Source organism: Macaca fascicularis, chromosome 4 (genome assembly GCF_037993035.2).
Source record: "Macaca fascicularis isolate 582-1 chromosome 4, T2T-MFA8v1.1".
Taxonomy (NCBI): domain Eukaryota; kingdom Metazoa; phylum Chordata; class Mammalia; order Primates; family Cercopithecidae; genus Macaca; species Macaca fascicularis.
Window position 1 is genome coordinate 137,067,469 of NC_088378.1, and position 20,139 is coordinate 137,087,607.

The 20,139-nt window shown below is 41.7% G+C and overlaps 1 protein-coding gene and 1 pseudogene across 7 annotated transcripts in view; one reads left to right on the forward strand and one right to left on the reverse strand.

The window, feature by feature from the left end:
• The window catches only part of ILRUN (inflammation and lipid regulator with UBA-like and NBR1-like domains), a 115,610-nt gene that overhangs the window by 72,823 nt on the left and 22,648 nt on the right, over positions 1–20,139 (forward strand). The window lies entirely within an intron of this gene.
• Positions 10,891–11,628, reverse strand: LOC123572922 (large ribosomal subunit protein uL30 pseudogene; annotated as a pseudogene).

Below are 20,139 nucleotides of genomic sequence, written 5' to 3' on the forward strand. Positions count from 1 at the left end.
AATAGCTTGAATCAGGGAGGTGGAGGTTGCGGTGAGCCGAGATCGCGCCATTGCACTCCATCCTGAGAAACAAGAGCAAAACTCCCGTCTCAAAAACAAACAAACAAAAAAACAGTTAAACAGTGGGCCAAAGACCTGAACAGACATCTCACCAAAGTTGCACAGATGGCATGGCATATGAAAACTTATGAGAAGATATTCACCATTATATGTTTTCAGGACAATAAAAGTTAAAACAACTATGAGATATCACTATACACCTATTAAGATGGCCATAATCCCAAACGCCAACAATACCAAATGCTGGCAGGAATGTGGAGCAACAGGAATTCTCATTCACTGCTGGTGGGAATGCAAAATGGTACAGCCACATTCTCTTACCCTCCCATCAGCAGCTGTGCTCTTTGGTATTTACCCAGAGATGTTGAAAACTTACATTCACACAAAAACCTGCACACACATGTTTATAGCAACTTTATCTATAATTGCCAAAACTTGGATGCAATGAAGAAGACCTTTAGTTGGTGAGTGGACACATAAACTGTGGTACACCTGGACAATGGAGTATTACTCGGCGCTAAAAAGAAATGAGCCATTAAGCCACATGGAAGAACCTTAAATGCATATTACCAAGTGAAAGAAGCTGATCTGAAAAGGCTGCATACTGTCGGATTCCAACTCTATGACATTTTGGAAAAGATAAAACTACGGAGACAGTAAAAGGATCAGTGGTTGTCAGAACTGGGGGCAGGGAGAGATGAATAGGCAGAATACAGATTTTTAGGGCAGTGAAAAGTATTCTGAATACCACTTTTTTTTTTTTTTGAGACGGAGTCTTGCTCTGTCGCCCAGTCTGGAGTGCAGTGGCGTGATCTTGGCTCACTGCAACCTCCGCCTCCCGGGTTCAAGCAGTTCCCCTTTCTCAGTCTCCCGAGTAGCTGGGATTACAAGTGTGCGCCACCACACGGCTTCTTTTTATATTTTCAGTAGAGATGCGGTTTCACCATTTTGGTAAGGATGGTCTGGAACTCCTGACCTCGTGATCTTCCCACCTCGGCCTCCTAAAGTGCTAGGATTACAGGCGTGAGCCACCACACCCCGCCTGATATATTAATATAATAGGGGATACGTGTCATTGTACTTTTGTCCAAACCCATACAATGTACAACATAGAGTGAGCCCTAACATAAACTATTGATTTTGGTGATAATGGCATGTCAGTGTTGGCTCATTGATTGTAACAAATAGTACCACTGTGGTGCATTGTGGTGATAGGCAGGTTGTGCATATGTGGGGGAAATATCTGTACCTTCCTTTTGGTTTTGCTGTGAACCTAAAACTGCTGTAAAAAAAAATAAAATACGATCGGGCAAAGTGGCTTATGCCTATAATTCCAGCACTTTGAGAGCCTGAGGCAGGAGGATCGCTTGAGGCCCAGGAGTTTGAGACCAGCCTGGGCAATATATTGGAAGACCCCCATCTCTACAAAAAAATTTAAAAATTAGCTGAGCATGGTGACATGCACCTGTAGTCCTAGCTACTTTGCTGGCAAAGGTGGGAAGATTGCTTGAGTTCAGGAGGTCAAGACTACAGTGAGCTGTGATAGCACCATTGCACTCCAGCCTGAGCAACAAACAGAGACCCTGTCTTGGAAAAGAGAAAAATAAAGAATCTGTTAAAAAATGCCTCTCAGCCGGGTGCAGTGGCTTACACCTGTAATCCCAGCACTTCAGGAGGCCAAGGCGGGCGGATCTTGGGGTCAGGAGATCGAGACCATCCGGGCTAACACGGTGAAACTCCGTCTCTACTAAAAATACAAAAACTTAGCTGGGCGTGGTGGTGGGTGCCTGTAGTCCCAGCTACTCGGGGGGCTGAGGCAGGAGAATGGCGTGAACCTGAGAGGCGGAGGTTGCAGTGAGCCAAGATTGTGCCACTGCACTCCAGCCTGGGTGACAGAGATTCCGTCTCAAAAAAAAAAAAAAAAAAAAAAAGCCTCTCAATAAGAAAAAATAATGAACAGTAAGAAATAATAACCTTTGAAGTAGGATAGGCTGGAAGGGCTTTCCCAAATATGGGAAACTTTACCAGATTTAGTCTTTTAACTAAATTAGATTCATGTTTGGTGATTGGGAGAAGACACTTCATTTCTAAATTGAAAGAAGGTGGGCAAAAGCACAAACTCTGGTTAAGCATGACTAGTACACTTTTGGCATTCTGCGGGAAAGAATGGGGGACAGATTGGAGATCACAATACTCTTTGATGAAGATTAACACCCACTGGTCATCTGTAAGAGAGTCGAGTAGCTAACCATCACCGATCAAGGTGTACAACTTCAGCATGTCTGACCAAGAGAACATGTGTATACTCTGCACCTCAGATGTGGGTGAGTGGTTTGACTGCCTTTTGTAGGACTGATATGTCCAGATGGCCATGAGGGAGTTCTAGGTAACCCCATGAGAGATGTTGATAGAGATGTTAATTCAGCACCTACTCAGTCTGGTGCTGAATTAATGTCCCCAAAGCTCTGTGCTCACATTTGAACCAGGAAAATACCTTGGCCCATGAAGGGCGTGTGGTGGAGATGAAAAAGAAGGGATGCTTGGTAAAGTTGGATAAGACCAAAGAAATGAAGAAGATAGTGGGAAGAAATAAGAAAAAAAAGGGGGGGAAGGGAGGAGGAGGGAAAAAGAAGAAACATTTAGGAAGTTCTGCTTTGTTGCTATATTCAACTCTGACTTCTGTCAGTGAATTTGATGACTAAAGAGCTAGTGTAGTTCTTTTTGGAGAGAATGCTGAGGGGGAGAGGTTGCTGTTTTATTTGTTCTGCTGGTTCTTGCAGTGGTCCAGCTAGGTTTGTGATATAGATGGGGAGCAGTTTCCTTGAAGCCAGAAACAAAGACCATCCTCTTTCAGGAGGAGAGGGAAGAGAGAGCAGAGTTAACACAATGTATTATCTAAGATCTCTAGGAAGCAAAAGCTTTCACTAAGAGTAACTAGTTACCATCAGTAATGATGTCTTATACTTTTTGTTCATAATTGTATCCAAGATAGGGTTTGAGTTTCTTTTAAAAGACCAATGAGGCTTATATCTTACTTTGTTTTTAGTTGTTCAAAACTAACACATTAGCTCTGTAGAAGTTAAACCTCACCTTGGAAGATGTACCAGAGGAATGGGTGGTTGTTGTTTTTAAATGTTGGAATTTAAAGTTGAATTAGGTGGCCGGGCGTGGTGGCTCACACCTGTAATCCCAGCACTTTGGGAGGCCCAGGCAGGTGGATCACCTGAGGTCAGGAGTTCGAGATCAGCCTGGTAAACGGTGAAATCCCATCTTTACTTAAAAAAAACAAAAAAACAGCCAGGTGTGGTGGCGCATGCCTGCAGTCCCAGCTACTTGGGAGGCTAAGGCAGGAGAATAGCTTGAATCCGGGAAGTGGAGGTTGTCGTGAGCCGAGATCATGCCATTACTCTCCAGCTTGGGCAATAAGAGTGAAACTTCATCAAAAAAAAAGTGTGAATTAGGTAATTAGTTGGTAGTCTAGAATTTGACTTTCTGGTTATTTAATTAATAAATACTTGAAAGTATTTCTTGAGTATCTTATTCTACATTTTACCCTTTGATGAAAATCTCACGGGTATCAAGATGCACCAAGTATGTCCCAATTATACTGGTTGGTAAATTCACCAGAACTGGTGAAGGAGGCTGGGCACGGTGGCTCATACCTGTAATCCCAGCACTTTGGGAGGCCAAGGTGGGCTGATCCCTTGAAGTCAGGAGTTCAAGACCAACCTGACCAACATAGTGAAACCCTGTCTCTACCAAAAATACAAAAATTAACTGGGCGTGGTGACAGACACCTGTACTCCCAGCTACTTGGGAGGCTGAGGCATGAGAACCGCTTGAACCGAGGAGGCAGAGGTTGCAGTGAGCCGAGATCATGACACTGCACTCCAGCCTGAGCAACGGAGTGAGACTCAAAAAAGCAAAACCAAAAACAAAAAGAAGTGTTGGAGGAGTAAGAATACCAGCCATTTGTCTTCCTATTTGCATACAAAATGGACAATATTTAAATGTTAAGCCTTTTTATCCAATGTTATATTTAAGTGCTTCTCAACATTAATGCCAAAATGATTTTATGCCAGCTGTGTAGATTTGCCTCTTAATGTACTGTAGCTATCATTTTGATTTCCTGCATATCCTTAAACACAATTATACTTTGAAATTTAAATTAGTAATTAAAATTCTTAAGTATAGTTTCATGCTATATTACGTTTTTTTGCGGTAGTGCTATTACCCACTCAGATTATGCTTTTTTCATAGGCTATAGAAGTTTAAATTATTAGGATAGTATTTCCATCTTTTCTGCCAGGAAGTATTTTCTCCATGAGTATTAATTATTTTCTGATTAGTGGAATCTCAAAACTGACCAGGGGTGGGGTGGGAGTGTTGCAAGGTATCATCAGTAAGCACTAGACCAGGAGTAAAGAAGATCTGACTTCTAATTCTAATTCTGCCACATAATAAATTACTGATTGGCCTTCAACAAATAACAGAATCACTAGGCCTCTGATGTTTTTGTTTTTGTTTTGATTAATTGTGGTAAAATAACACGTACAATTTATTGTAACCATTTCTAAGTGTACAGTTCACTGGCAATAAGTATATTAACAAGCATCACCATTATTCACCTCTAGAACTCCTTTCATCTGCAAAACTGAAACTCTGTACCCATTAATAATTCTCCATTTCCCTTCACCCCAGCCATTGGAAACCGCCATACTACTGTCTCTGATTTTGACTACCTTACATACCTCACATAAGTGGAATTATATAGTATCTGTCCATTTGGGACTAGTTTATTTCATTTAACATTATCAAGGTTCATCCATATTATAGCATGTATCAATTTCCTTACTTTTAAAGGCTGAAAAATATTTTGGTGTATGTATATACTACATTTTGTTCATTGATCTTTTTTTTTTTTTTGAGACGGAGTCTCGCTCTGTTGCCCAGGCTGGAGTGCAGTGGCCGGATCTCAGTTCACTGCAAGCTCCGCCTCCCGGGTTGACGCCATTCTCCTGCCTCAGTCTCCTGAGTAGCTGGGACTACAGGCGCCCGCCATCTTGCCCAGCTAGTTTTTTGTATTTTTTAGTAGAGACAGGGTTTCACCATGTTAGCCAGGATGGTCTCGATCTCCTGACCTTGTGATCCGCCCATCTCGGCCTCCCAAAGTGCTGGGATAACAGGCTTGAGCCACCGCGCCCGGCCTGTTCATTGATCTTTTACTGGACATTTGGGTTACTTCTACCTTTTGGCTATTGTGAATAATGCTACTGTGAATGAACATGGGTGTACAAATATCTTTTTGAGACTTTGTTTTCAGATCGTTAGGTTATATACCTAGAAGTAGAGTTGCTGGATCATTTGTCAATTCTACGTTCAATTTTTTGTGGAATCGTATTGTTTTCCATAGCAGCTGCACCATTTACATTCCCAGCAGCACACAAGGTTTCTAATTTTGCCACGTCCTCACCAACATTTGGCATTTTCTGATGTCTCTAGGAAGCAAAAGCTTTCACCAAGGGCAACTAAGCATTTTTTTTTAGTAGTAGCCATCATAATAGGTGTGAGGTGGTATCTCATTGTGATTTGGTTTGCATTTCCCCAGAGATTAGTAATGTTAAGTATCTTTTTAAGTGCTAATTGGCCATTTGTATTTTTATAGAAATGTGTATTCAAGTCTTTTGCCCATTTTGAAATCAGGTTTTGTTTTCTGTTGTTGAGTTCTAGGAGTTCTTTATATATTTGAGATACTAACCCCTTATGACATATATGATCTGTACATATTTTCTCTCATTCCATGGGTAGCCTTTTCACTCTGTTGATTGTGTCATTTGATGCACAGTTTTTGATTCTGATGTCCAATTTATTAGCTTTTGGTGTCATATCCAAGAAACCATTGCCAAATCCAATGTGATGAAGCTTTTCCCCTATGCTTTTTTCTAGGAGTTTTATAATTTTAGCTCATATGTTTAGGTCTTTGATCCATTTTGAGTTAATTTTTGTATATGGCGTAAGGTAAGGGTCCAACTTCATTCTTTTGCATGTGGATATGCAGTTTTCTCAGCATCGTTTTTTGAAAAGACTGTCCTTTCACCGTTGAGTTGTTTTGGCACCCTTGTTGAAATCATTTGACCATATACGCAAGGTTTGTTTCTGGGCACTTTCTTCTATTCCGTTGGTCTATATGTCTGTCTTTCTGCCAATACCACACTAGTTTGTTTGTTTGTTTTTGAGATGGAGTCTTGCTCTGTCGCCAGGCTGGAGTGCCGTGGCGCAATCTTGGCTCACTGCAACCTCTGTCCCCCCTGGGTTCAAGCGATTCTCCTGCCTCAGCCTCCTGAGTACCTGGGACCACAGTGGTACACCACAATGCCCGGCTAATTTTTTGTATTTTTAGTAGAGACGGGGGTTTCACCATGTTTGGCCAGGCTGGTCTCAAACTCCTGACCTCAAGTGATCTGCCCGCCTCGGCCTCCCGAAGTGCTGGGATTACAGGTATGAGCCACCGTGCCGGGCCACCTTGTGATAAGTTTTGACATCAGGAATAAGTTAGTCTTCTTTTTCAAAATTATTTTGACTGTTCAAAAATTTTTAGCTCTTAGTGATGCTAAGATTAAAGGATTCAGGTGGTAACAGGCTGATCCCTCCATTGCAGAGGTCTTACCCATCAATCAATATTTTGCATAGCGGTTTCATCAATTTGTGATGATTGCCTAAATCATTTCATTAGAAGTTACAAAATAGTGATTCCTTCTACTTTTATTAGCTGGAATTCTTTTGAAGTGGAGGAATCCTTTTCTTCATCAACAGTGACTTATCTTGAAATTTAATTTCTACCAGAAAGGCTGGTTAAATGCTTATTTCTTTACCTTTAATTTTCAATTGTTAGAGTAAGAACGTGATGCTCTCGTTGCTTTCAATGAAATTAATGAAGAAGAAGAATTAAAGGTTTGATTTGATTTCCCCCTTTTTGTAGGTGTTGTTATAAACTCTTAGATTCTATATATGAAACCTGTTTTAGTTCATTGCAGATAGTGGCTAAGGAATATGAATTTTTAACACATAAACCATATGATCTTGATGGAGGTGGTTGGTCTGCAGAGCAGACTCCTATAAAGTAGTGTTACGGATTTTAAAACCGTTACTGTTTTGTTGTGTATATCTTCCCTACCAAAGATGGTGTCCATTAAGAAGTTAGTGTCCAGTCTTATCAAAGGCAGATGTTATCAACATAATTTATCATTATTTTAAAATGTATTATTGTATTTGAGACAGGGTCTCACTTTGTCATCCAGGCTGGAGTGCAGTGGCACAATCATAGCTTACTGCAGCCTCAAACTTATGGGCTCAAGCAGTCCTCCCACCTCAGCCTCCTGAGTAGTTGGGACTACAGGCATGTGCCATGATGCCCAGCTAATTTTTAAATTTTTTTATAGAGACAGGGTGTAGCTGTGTTGCTATTCTTGTGGGCTCAAGTGATCCTTCCTCCTCAGCCTCCTGAGAGGCTGGAGACAACAGGCATGAACCACTGTGCTCTACAATAATTTATATTTAAATTAGCAATATTAAATGTTAACATATCTTAGTAAGGAGGTCTCTTCTGCCTTCAATTTACTGTCATTGTTGTAGTTCTCCAGGTTAAATGAGACACATCTGATCCTCAGACATTATCCTTAACAGTGACTCTAACTTCCAACAGGGCAACACAGTAAACAGTTTTTTAATGCTACTTATGTTGCTAAGTACTTTCGCATTAACAGTTTGCTCCTTATTGAGCACCTGCCTTGTGCCAGTCACCATCCTAGGGAATTTACTTATCTCCATTTTTACGGTGTCCCACCTTGACCTAATTTTATTTTTTGAATATGTGAAACATTTTATGATTCCTAAGTCAAAACTTATTTACATAATACATTTAGATGGATATAATATATGTCCATCCCTGCCCCCTTCAGCTAGTCCCATCCTCCTGCTATAGGGTACTCATTTTTATTCATTGTTTTTTTCTTTTAGCACACACTATCGAATGTATATAAATTTGCCCCTTTTCTAATAGAAACTTATAACTACAGATATTGATCTTCATCTTACTTTTTTTTTTTTTTTTTTTTTTTTGAGACAGAGTCTTGCTTTGTCACCCAGGCTGGAGTGCAGTGGTGCTATCTTGGCTCACTGCAACCTCTGCCTCCCAGGTTCAGACGATTCTCCTGCCTCAGCCTCCCAAGTAGCTGGGACTACAGGCCCACACCGCCATGCTTGGCTAATTTTTGTATTTTCAGTAGAGACGGGGTTTCACCGTGTTGGCCAGGCTGATCTTGAACTCCTGACCTCAGGTGATCCACCCACCTCGACCTCCCAAAGTATTACAGGTGTGAGCCACTGTGCCTGGCTACTTTTTTTCACTTAATATGTATATCCTAGAGAGCACTCTTAAAAAGTAATAGAGGCCAGATGTGGTGGCTCATGCCTATCTTCCCAGCACTTTGTAATGCTGAGGCAGGAGAATCACTTCAGCCCAGGAGTTGAAGACCAGCCTGGGCAACAAAGGGAGACCCCATTTCTACAAAAAGTAAAAAATTAGGCAGGGTGGCAAGTGCCTATATGTAGTCCCAGCTACTCAAGAGGTTGAGGTGGGAGGATCACTTGAGCCTGGGAGGTCAAGGCTGCAGTGAGCCATGATTATGCCACTACACTCCATCCAGCCTGAGTGACATAGTGAGACTCTTTGTCTCAAAAAAAAGTTAATGGAAATCCTCATTTGTTCTGTGATATAGAAGAAATGAAGATCCTTCTATGTCTATATTCTGTGTACCTACTGATGGACATTTGAGTTGTTTTAAATTTCTTGCTGTTAACGAATAATGCAGTATTCTTAATTTTCCTCTAATAGCTTCTTCCTCATCTCTCTGCCCTCGTAGCAAAACTTCTTTGCAAACGTACCAGTAATAATTGTCTCCACCTCCTGATCTCTTACTCTCACAAATTCTATGTAGCTCTCTGTCCCCAGTACTCCACTGAAACAGACTGCTCTTTTCAAGCTCTCCAGTGACCTTTGTGTTGCTACATCCAATGGTTTGTCCTTAGTGATCTACTGACTTGACTTACTAGCAGCACTGGACCCAGCTGGTGACTCTGTCCTCTTGGAACACTTGTCACTAGGCTTCTAGAACACCATAGACTCCTGGTTTTCCTGTATTGTCAGGGTCGTTCCTTCTCTATCTTTTCTGATGCCCTTATTATTGAATGAATACATTTCTTCTCCTTCCTTATGGCGTCAGCTGATGGCTGAGCTGGGTGGGCCCATTTCAGGGGAGGGCAGTCATGCAAGAGGGAAGACTGTAAGGAAAGGGGTGATGGGGTCTCTGCATCTATGAGCTGGGAGGAGGAGGAGGAGGAGGAGAGGAAGGCATCTGGGTTCAAAGATCACCAGGAACAAGCCTGTAGTCTTGACAAAATCAGATTATTGAAATGATGCAGTGAGTGAAGGCACTTCAGAGTAACTGTGGAATGCCGTGGAACAGGAAGGAGGAGGGAAGCATCTTTTGTAGGGCTTGGGTTCTAGCTAAAGGATTCTGAGGAAGCTTTAAGGGATGCTTGGTGGGACAGGGGTCAGTTCTGGATTGGTTGCTGTTTCTGAGACAGGATTAGGTAAAACAGGAATAATTAGGGTTTAGGTGTTGACATGAAGCAAGGGCAGTTTAGCAACTGGGTATCCTCAGTAGTAGATGGCTATAGCAAACCAGGTCTGGAAGCGTTATTGCTACTAAGGCAGTAGCCACACACAGAGAGGGTCATTAGGACATTTTACTGCTGCTGCATGACCTTGGGAGAAATAATATTCCCTCTTAACTTTGTACTTGTCTTTATCTGTGTCTGTCCTCCCAGTCCAATTATGGGAGAGTTGCTTTTTCCTTTTTCATTCTGAACAGATTTTCATTTTTCAGCCCCAGCCAGGTTTTTACTCTTTTAATTCCATGGCACTGATTTCCTGGATTTGGGAAGCAGGGATCCTTGTTTCCTAAGATTTGAGGGAAATAAATAAGTGATTAAATGATTGCTGTACTCTTCCCTCCCCGTGTTTAAAGGAAAACCTCGTATTTTTTAAATAGGGCATAATGTGGGAAAATTGTGAAATAGGAATAGTTTCTTTGTTGTTTCCCCTTCAGTTCTCCTTTCAGTGCGTTTCTTAGGCTTCTCTTCTCTCCTGTGTGAAATTGTGCCCATTGGTTGATCTGATTTGTTGCTCTGATGATTAGATTTAAGGTTTTTTGAGGGGCATTTGCATTTTAAAAGGAAATTCCTGGGTATAATACTAAATACTAAGGAACAAGTTTCTAATGCACATTTGAGGCAAGAGGTGGTAAAGTGAGAATGGGTAAGGATGCGAAGTTTCCAGAGGTTGTCCTTCAGCAGTGCTCTGCTGCTGGTGGGGTCTAAGCCTCAGAAATCAGAAGTCACTGAGAAGGTAATGAACTGGAGCCTGTCTCTACCCTTTTCCCCTTTAGGTGCTGAGGTGTAGGTGGCATATTGATAGATGGGGTGAAAGAATGAGTGCCCACACATGTGTCAGGGGAGCGTGGCTACTGTGCTGAGTAAATTATGTGGCAGTGCAGACTAGAAGTTGAGACTAGAGATCAGCACCAGCACAACTGGAAGTTCCTTCTTTTCACAATGGTATGCACACACTGCTACCTTAGTAGTTCTAAGAGACACACGGAAAGATGTCAAGACCTGCTCATGATACTGACTTTTTTTTTTTTTTTCCAATTTGAGAGCATGTACTGTTTATTAACTGGCTATATTAGAAAAATAATCATGGTAGATGCCTTAGTTCATTCTTCTAATAAGCCTGTTGATCTGGTCTACCCTGTTTCCACCATCTCCACCTTCTACAAAATGGGTAGTTTTTTCTTCATTCCACTTCATGCAGAAGATAATTTGAAGGGCCACAGGAAGTTATTTGCTTCTTTGAAGCATTTTCCAACAGTATAGATCTCATGATCAAATCCTCCATGCAGGTGATGCCATATTTACCAAGAGGTCGAGCAATCAAGGTGTTGTCTGTCAGAGCAATTCACTTCTTACTGATTTTGCCATAACCATGCTTGTAGATTAGTTCATTTACTGACTTCAGATTTGGGTACTCCTATGCAGTATATGGTTCTGCAATCCTCAGCATGTTAATTGAAGCCTGTTGAACTTCACAAAGGTTCCATTAAAGATTTGATGAAGGCAAAGAAGCTGCAACATGTTTCAGACCTTTGGGTTCACACCATTGATACCTCTGATCCTGATGATAAACGCCAGTTTGGGTTCTGCAGGTACATAGAAGTTGCTAGCTTTTCTTGCCATCCTCGCCATTTGAATTTCAGTTCTGTGCATCTGCCTATATTCCTTGTGACAGTGCTTTGCTTTTTCATAGATAAGCTTCCTCCTTGCCTTTCAAAGCATCTTTTGGGCAAACTTTTTTCTCAAGCAATTGATCTTCAGCTCTGCAGAATTCCTTCGCTTTTTCTTAAGAGTTTCTGGCACAGCAGGAACCTTCTTCTCTTTGACAGCCTCCATGGTTCAAGCCTGAAAAGAGCATAATACTGACTTTTGCACTGCCTACTGTTGGGACATGTTTCAGTCCACTTTCAAGCCTTTCTCACTGAAGCTAGACAGTACATAGCCAGCTTTTCTATAGAGATGAAATATGAGCCTGCAGCTTATAGCTCAGCAGTGGACTGCAGCCAGACCCCTTTTGTTTCTTAATCCTCAGGGGAAATATGAGGTTCCTGTTCTGCTTTGAAGATCGGTTGATCTTCCTTCCTAAAGGATTTGAACCCACAACCTCCAAATCTGGAAGTGGCCTCCACCATAATCTTCATGTTGACCTTCACCAGGCTTTGCCTTCTGACACCAGGGCATTCATGTCTCACAACTCCCAGGCACAAGGAGTGGTGGTTGCTCTAAAGATCAGAAGCGTCCGGGAGTTTAGTCTTAGCTATACCTTTAACTACTGGGAGATGTCCATGTACATTAGATTTTTGAAAGTGGTGCTTTCCCAAGTCCCCTGACCTTTCCCCTTGGGAAGCCCAGAACCAAGTGGAGGCCTGTTGATGAAGCAGTGTATTGTTTGGTTTAAGTGGTTTCTCTTTACAACTGCTGGTTAGAAGCAGGCTCTGGGATTAGTCAAGCAGCCTCAGCCCAACATCCACATCAAGATGATGGTGGTTCAGTTGTACGGTCATTGATGTAACCCTAGTTTGAAGACTGTTAACTGACCTGTAATGTTTTACTGGGAAAGGGAGCGTTTCCCTGCAGATAGGACTGGCTTCTGTCTTCAGCTGATAAAACAGTGTTTTTGAGGCTTCTGAAGGACTTGGGCACATGATGGTTCCCTGTTTTTGCCCTACTACAACCTTGTTCTACCCCTTGCTAGATATCAAAGCACTCTCTTTTGCTAGTCAGTTCTCTCCATAGAGAGTGGTCTTCATCTCTTTTGCAGTTTTTGTTTTTGTTTATGTTTGAGATGAAGTCTCGCTCTGTGTTCCAGGCTGGAGTGCAGCGGCATGATCTCAGCTCACTGCAACCTCCCCCTCCCAGGTTCATGCGATTCTCCTGCCTCAGCCTCCCCAGTAGCTGGGATTACAGGTGTGTGCCACCATGCCTGGCTAATTTTTGTATTTTTAGTAGAGACAGGGTTTCACCATGTTGGCCGTACTGGTCTCTAACTCCTGACCTCAGATAATCCGCCCACCTCAACCTCCCAAAGTTCTGGGACTACAGGTGTGAGCCACCATGCCTGCCCTCTATTGCAGTTTTACCTGTTAATTTCTGAAATATGATTTTCTAATACTGCACCAATTTTTTTAGTGGACTTTATATTTTGTAATCATTAGGTTTACAGAGAAGTTGCAAATACATTCTTATATACCCAGTTTTTCCTATTGTTATCACCTTATATTATCATAGTACACTTGTTAAAGACATCAACATTGGTATATTACTATTAATTGAACTCCAGACTTTATTTGGATTTCACCAATTTTTTCACTAATGACCTCTTTCTATTCCAGAATCCAATCTAGGCTACCACATTACACTTAGTTGTCATGTGTCCCCATCTCCTCTAGTCTGTGACAATTTCTCAGTCTTTCAGTGTTTTTCATGACCCTTGACTGTCTTAAGGAATACTGGCAAGTATCTTGTAGAATGATGTGTAATCTGAGCTTGTCTGATGTTTTCCTCATGATTAGACTGATGTTATGGGTTTCAGGAAGAATACCACAGAGGTAAAGTACCCTATCAAGGATACTTGATATTCATCTAATATCATTGGTGATGCTAACCCTAATGGCTTGGTTAAGTAGTATGTTTGCTGGGTTTTTCTATTGTAGAGTTACTGTTTTTCCTTTTCCCTATTAAATTTTTTGGAAGCAAATTGTAAGGCTAGCCCACTCTCAAGGAGGGAATGGGAGATGTATGACATGTATGGAATTAAGCTCTACCTCTTGGAAACAGGGAGTATCTACATATATTGTTTGGAATTCCTCTGTGAGGAAGTTTGTCTCTTCTCTCCCACTTATGTGTATAACACATGTATCTTATTTTTTTGGAATGGAGTCTCGCTCTGTTGTCCAGGCTGGAGTGCAGTGGCGCGACCTCTGCTCACTGCAAGCTCTGCCTCCTGGGGTTCCCGCCATTCTCCTGCCTCAGCCTCCCAAGTAGCTGGGACTACAGGCTCCCGCCACCATGCCCGGCTAATTTTTTGTATATTTAGTAGAGATGGGGTTTCACCGTGTTAGCCAGGATGGTCTCGATCTCCTGACCTGGCGATCCACCTACCTTGGCCTCCCACAGTGCTGGGATTATAGGCATGAGCCACTGTACCCAGCTAGGATTCATGTATATTTATTTTATACTTTGGATTGTGACTTAAAACTATGTTATTTATTATGTTGCTCAAATTGTTCCAGCTTTGGCCAGTGGGAGTTCTTTCTGGTTGGTTTTTATGTGCCTGTGATATGCCCTTATCCTTTTGTTCTTTGACCACTTTCTTTCTGGTACTATAGGATGTTCCAGATTCATCTTGTATTTTCCATGCCCTAGCCGTAGAATCAGCCATTTGTCCAAGGAGCTCTTGTGCTTTTTATTGGAGAATCCTATATAGAAACCAAAATCTGGGCACTGGGTGTGTTCATTGCTACTGGGGTGTCATAACTTCTAGTCCTTCTTGGCAAACAGAGCCAGATAATACATGTATGCACACTGACTTTTGTATATAGACATATCTACAACTGATTCTGTATTTCTTCATCTATCATAACCAGGAACTTATATTGACATCTCTGACTTTAATTCAGTACCACAGCATTCATTTTTATAATGCCTTCCTTTCTTGCTTATCTATAATATCTTCAAAAGTGAGAAACCTTGTTCCCACTATCTAACATCCTTTTACTTCTTTGTTCAGCCCCAGTACACATGGACAGCAGTTTCAGAATTATATCCCATCAGAAACAAATTTACCATTTGGGAATGTTGCACTGATTTTTACAATTTTATTTTACTGGAGAAATTATGGATGTGTGTATATGCTGATTATGATGTGATTTGACCGTGATGCTAGCTTTTACATGTATGCAGACATTTTTTATCTGACCATAATCTATAATGTCTTTGTATGTCAGTATGAATCATTAAGATTTACGGATGTGGGCTCCAAGTTAAACATTTTCCTTTTATTCTCTTACATTTATTTTAAAAATTTGATTGGTTTTGGTTTTGTTGTTGTTGTTGTTACTTTTTTTTTTTTTTTTTTTTTTTGAGACAGAGTCTGACTCTGTCATCCAGGCCAGAGTGCAGTGACACGATCTCAACTCACTGCAACCTCCACCTCCTAGGTTCAAGTGATTCTCATGCCTCAGCATGCTGGGTAGCTGAGACTACAGGTGCACACCAGCACGTGTGGCAAATTTTTGTATTTTTAGTAGGGATGGGGTTTCACCATATTGCCCAGGCTGGTCTGGAACTCCTGACCTTAAGTGATCCACCTACTTTGGCCTCCCAAAGTGCTGGCATTACAGGCATGAACCACTGTGCCTGGCCTCTTTTACACTTATAGTCCAAGATTAAGAAATAGGAAAGCTATGTTCTCTCTTTAGTAATTTATGATGTATTTCTGCAAAAGGAAGTTTATACTATAATAAGGAGGTTTTGTCATCTGTAAAAGGGACAAGTTGAATGAGATAACATTTACAGTACTTTCTAGCTCTAATGTTCTGTCTCTGATGCTTTTTATTTTTATTATTATTATTTTTTGAGACAGGGTCTTACTCTGTTGCTCAGGCTGAAGTGCAGTGGTACAACCTCGACCTCCCAAGCTTAGGATATCTTCCCACCTCAGCCTCCCAAGTAGCTGGGTCTACAGGCATGTGCCACCATGCCTGGCTAATTTTTGTATTTTTTGTGGAAACAGTGTTTGACCATGTTCCCTAGGCTGGTGTTGCCATAGGCTGGTCTCAAACTCCTGAGCTCAAGCGATCTGCTCACCTTGGCTTCCCAAAGTGCTGGGATTACAGATGTGAGCTGCTATGCCTGGCCTCAGGTGCTTTAAAAGAAAATCTCCTTCAGGCCAGACATTTTAAAATCGGGGTCTCCGTTTGCTTTCTAAGTCCTCATTGTGTTCTCATGGCACATGATTCTACCTCCTTGGCTACTTCTTTGGGACATTTTGTGGTCCATTCTTCCTGTTGGTGCCAAAGATCATATGTCTGTGGGTAAAGATAGTGTGGCTTGGGAAATGGGACTGATTTAACCATAGCTTTAGCTCCCTGGGTACTTGGGTTCCCACATTCCTGTTAGGTGTGAGTTTTTAAAGCTATACTAAAAGCTGGGTGTTCTCAGTCTGCTTTAACTTGAATTATGACCTTGAGCCCATCACTTTTACCTCTAGACTTCACATTTTTAAAATCTAGAAAATGAAGCAGTTTCACTGGATGATCTCTTACACTTGTGGTTTTATTATAACAGATGATAAAATATCTGGCTAGCAGCCAGTTCTTATCTCAGTAATCAAGGCATTCTGGTAAGAATTGGGAATGGTCATTGTCTGTGAAACAAGCTTATTAGGCCATCTTTACCTTTTCTTTATTTTGTCATTTGTTTGATTAAAAATAATACAGTAGGCAGGGGGTGAACACATTCTGGAATGTAAGGTCTGGAAGTGGTACAGGATGACTGAGATTGTACCATGTAGAAGGTGTATTTTGCTGTTCATGATAACCCATTGCAGCAGTAACTTAGGAGGGTCAGAACTGATATTTATTGTTGGTATTTATAAATCAGTGGCTTCTCAAATGACTTTCCTTTTATAGCAACTATGTAGATCATGTACAGAGCTGAGCAATAGCCAATGCAAAGAGAGGGGGAGGTGGCTTAAGTATGATAAGTTCTGGTGAGTCATACTAAAGACATTTTTGGCCAGTGCAGTGGCTTATACCTGTAATCCCATTACTTGGAGAGGCTGAACCAGGAGGATCGCTTGAGCCCAGGAGTTTAACAACCTGGGCAACATAGTAAGACCTCATCTCTACTAAAAATTTAATTAAAAAAAAAAAGACATCAAAAAGAAAGAAAGAGACAGAGACAGACAGACAGACAGAAAGAAAGAAAGAAAGAAAGAAAGAGAAGGGAGGGAGGGAGGGAGGGAGGGGAAAGGAAAGAAAGGAGAGGGGGAGAGCGAAAGAAGTCTCACTATGTTGTCCAGAATGGTCTCAAACTCCTGGGCTCAAGTGATCCTCCTGCCTCAACCACCCAGAGTGCTGGAATTACAGGTACTAGCCACTGCACCCAGCCTAATGATGCTTTAGTTCTAAAGAGGGAAAAGGGGTGGTGGTAGGTCATTAGTCTTATTTATGGATAATAGCTTTCTCATAAGCATTTAGTTTCCTGAGCTAAGAGAATGAAGCATATGACCTGTGGCTGAGTAGCTGTGTGCCAAATGTATCGTGTACTTACAAAAGAATTTATTTTTAAAACAGATGGGTGGTAGACGAGAAGTAGGAGTAAAACTACAGGTTGAGTGAGTATCCCTTATCTGAAATGCTTGAGACCAGAATTGTTTCAGATTTTAGATTTTTTTTGATTTTTGAATATTTGTGTTATATCAGTTCATCATCCCTAATCCAAAAATCCAAAATCTGAAATGATTCAATGAGCTTTTCTTTTCAGTGTCAGATTGGTGGTCACAAAGTTTTGGATTTTCAAATTAGGAATACTCAGCCTGTATTGTAAGACAGGGCATATCTGTTTGGGAAAAGCAAATAGTAGAATGAAGGAATGCTATCTTTTGTTGGAAAGCTAGGATAGGAGAGTATGGAATGATTCGTCCTCAGACTGCCTGCTATTGGATTGACCCACTTCATTGGATTGATTTATGAGATTGAGCTTTGAACACAGGTCCTCTGATGCACTGTTCCTAGCACTGTCCCAGATTTTCAAGGGAAGTGGCACACTACACGTGCAGTGTTGTCAAGAGGTTTAACTTTTATGATGCTAGTTTACATGAGGATTTATATTTTCTTTAATGATAAGTGTATCTGGAATGTGAGTCATGCTAGTGCTGCTGGTGGCTTTAATTTCTTCTTCTCAGAGGAGAAAGAAGTTGCTAATTCCAGGAGTGAACAGCAGATGTCACTGCATCTCCACTTACTAGGGCCTGACTCTTAGCTGTTTGGATACAGCCAGTTCTTAATACAGCTCCCAAACCTCTAAGTTTTTATGGTTGTGTGATACCCTGAGATTCTCTTTTTGTTTTTGTTTTTGTTTTTTTTTGAGACAAGCTCTCACTCTGTCATCCAGGCTGGAGTGCAGGGGCACGATCTTGGCTCACTACAACCTCCGCCTCCCAGGTTCAAGCGATTCTCCCATCTCAGCCTCCCGAGTAGCCGGGACTACAGGCATGCCCCTCCACACCCAGCTAATTTTTGTATTTTTAGTAGAGACAGGGTTTCGCCATGTTGGCCAGGCTGGTCTCGAACTCCTGACCTCAACTGATCCACCCACCTCGGCCTCCCAAAGTGTTGGGATTACAGGCATGAGCCACCATGCCCAGCCAGGCTGCCTTCTTCTGATATACAGCCCAAATTAAAAATTTAGAATAAACACAGCCTAAGAGAGTTTTCCTTAGTGTCCTTCACTACTTGTTTTTAGTGTTTGTTCTAGGATTATATTATCTCTATTTCTAGGTAGCTAACTGGTGGAATGTATTTGCATTTTTCTATCAACCTTTCAACAGTTATTTAGGAGCCTAGACAATTTTTTGTATTTGTTTTGAGTAGGGTTCACACAGTTAAAAGCTTTTTGGCCTTTCTGTGTTTTGCTTTTTGAAAACCTTCCAGCAGGAATGTGTGTGTCTCTGTTCTCTGGAGTGAGGTGCTGAACATCAAAGGAAACTGCTACTTTCTTATTTTATTTGAACCCTTAGCTTTGGCACTTGAGCAAATCAAGAACTGAACTATGACCAAATGTCCTATGGTGCATCTATTTAAAAATACATGTATGGTTTAATTGTGGATAGGTGGTAGGGTTTCCCTCTATAGTCATGGACTGCATAATGATGTTTTGGTCAATGATGGTAGTCCCATAAAATTATAATGGAGCTGAAAAATTCCCATTACCTAGTGACACTGTAGCTTCCATAACATTGTAGTTTATTTTTTTAATGAATTTGGTGTAGCCTAATTGCACAGTGTTTATGAAGTCTACATTAGTGTTCAGTCCACATTCACTCGCTGACTCACCCAGATCAACTTCCAGGCTTGAAAGCTCCATTCATAGTAAATTCCCTAGACAGGTATATCATTTTTTATGTTTCATATCATATATTTTATTATTCTATGTTTAGATTTTTGTTGTTGTTGTTTGTTTACTTATTTTGAGATGGAGTCTCGCTCTGTCACCTAGGCTAGAGTGCAGTGGCACAATCTCGGCTCCACCTCCCAGGCTCAAGCATTTCTCCTGCCTCAGCCTCCTGAGTAGCTGGGATTATAGGCACCTGCCACCACGCCCAGCTAATTTTTTTTTTTTTTTTTTTTTTTTTTTTTTTTTTGAGACGGAGTCTTGCTCTGTCGCCCAGGCTGGGGTGCAGTGGCCGGATCTCAGCTCACTGCAAGCTCCACCTCCTGGGTTTACGCCATTCTCCTGCCTCAGCCTCCTGAGTAGCTGGGACTACAGGCGCCCGCCACCTCACCCGGCTAGTTTTTTGTATTTTTTAGTAGAGATGGGGTTTCACCGTGTTAGCCAGGATGGTCTCGATCTCCTGACCTCGTGATCCACCCGTCTCGGCCTCCCAAAGTGCTGGGATTACAGGCTTGAGCCACCGCGCCCGGCCGCCCAGCTAATTTTTAAATTTTTAGTAGAGACGGAGTTTCACTATGTTGGCCAGGCTGGTCTCGAACTCCTGACCTCAAGTGATCTGCCTGCTTCCACCTCCCAAAGTGTTGAGATTACAGGCGTGAGCTGCCACACCCGTCCGTAATTTTTTTTTTTTTTTTTTTTTTTTTAAGACAGAGTCTTGCTGTGTTGCCTGGGCTGGAGTGCATTGGTGCAATCACAGATCACTGCAGCCTGTACCTCCTGGGCTCAAGCAATCCTCCCACCTCTGTCCCCCAAGTAGCTGGGACTATAGGCGAGCACCACCACAGTCAGCTAATATTTAAATTTTGGTAGAGACAGGGTCTGTCTCTACCAGGTCACCCAGGCCAGTCTCAAACTTCTGGTCTGAAGTGATCCTCCTGCCTAGACCTCCCAGAGTGCCCGCGATTATAGGCATGAAAAATTGCACCTGGCCTTAGATATGTTTAGATACACACATACTTACTATTGTGCTACAGTTGACTACAGTATTCAATATAGTAACGGTATAGTAACATACTGTAGAGATTTGTAGCCTAGGAGCAATAGGCTATACCATCTAGCCTAGGTGTGTAGTAGGCTCTACCATCTAGGTTTGTACACTCTATGATGTTCACACAGTGATGAAATTACCTGATGATACATTCCTCAGAACATACCTTCTTCATTAAGCAA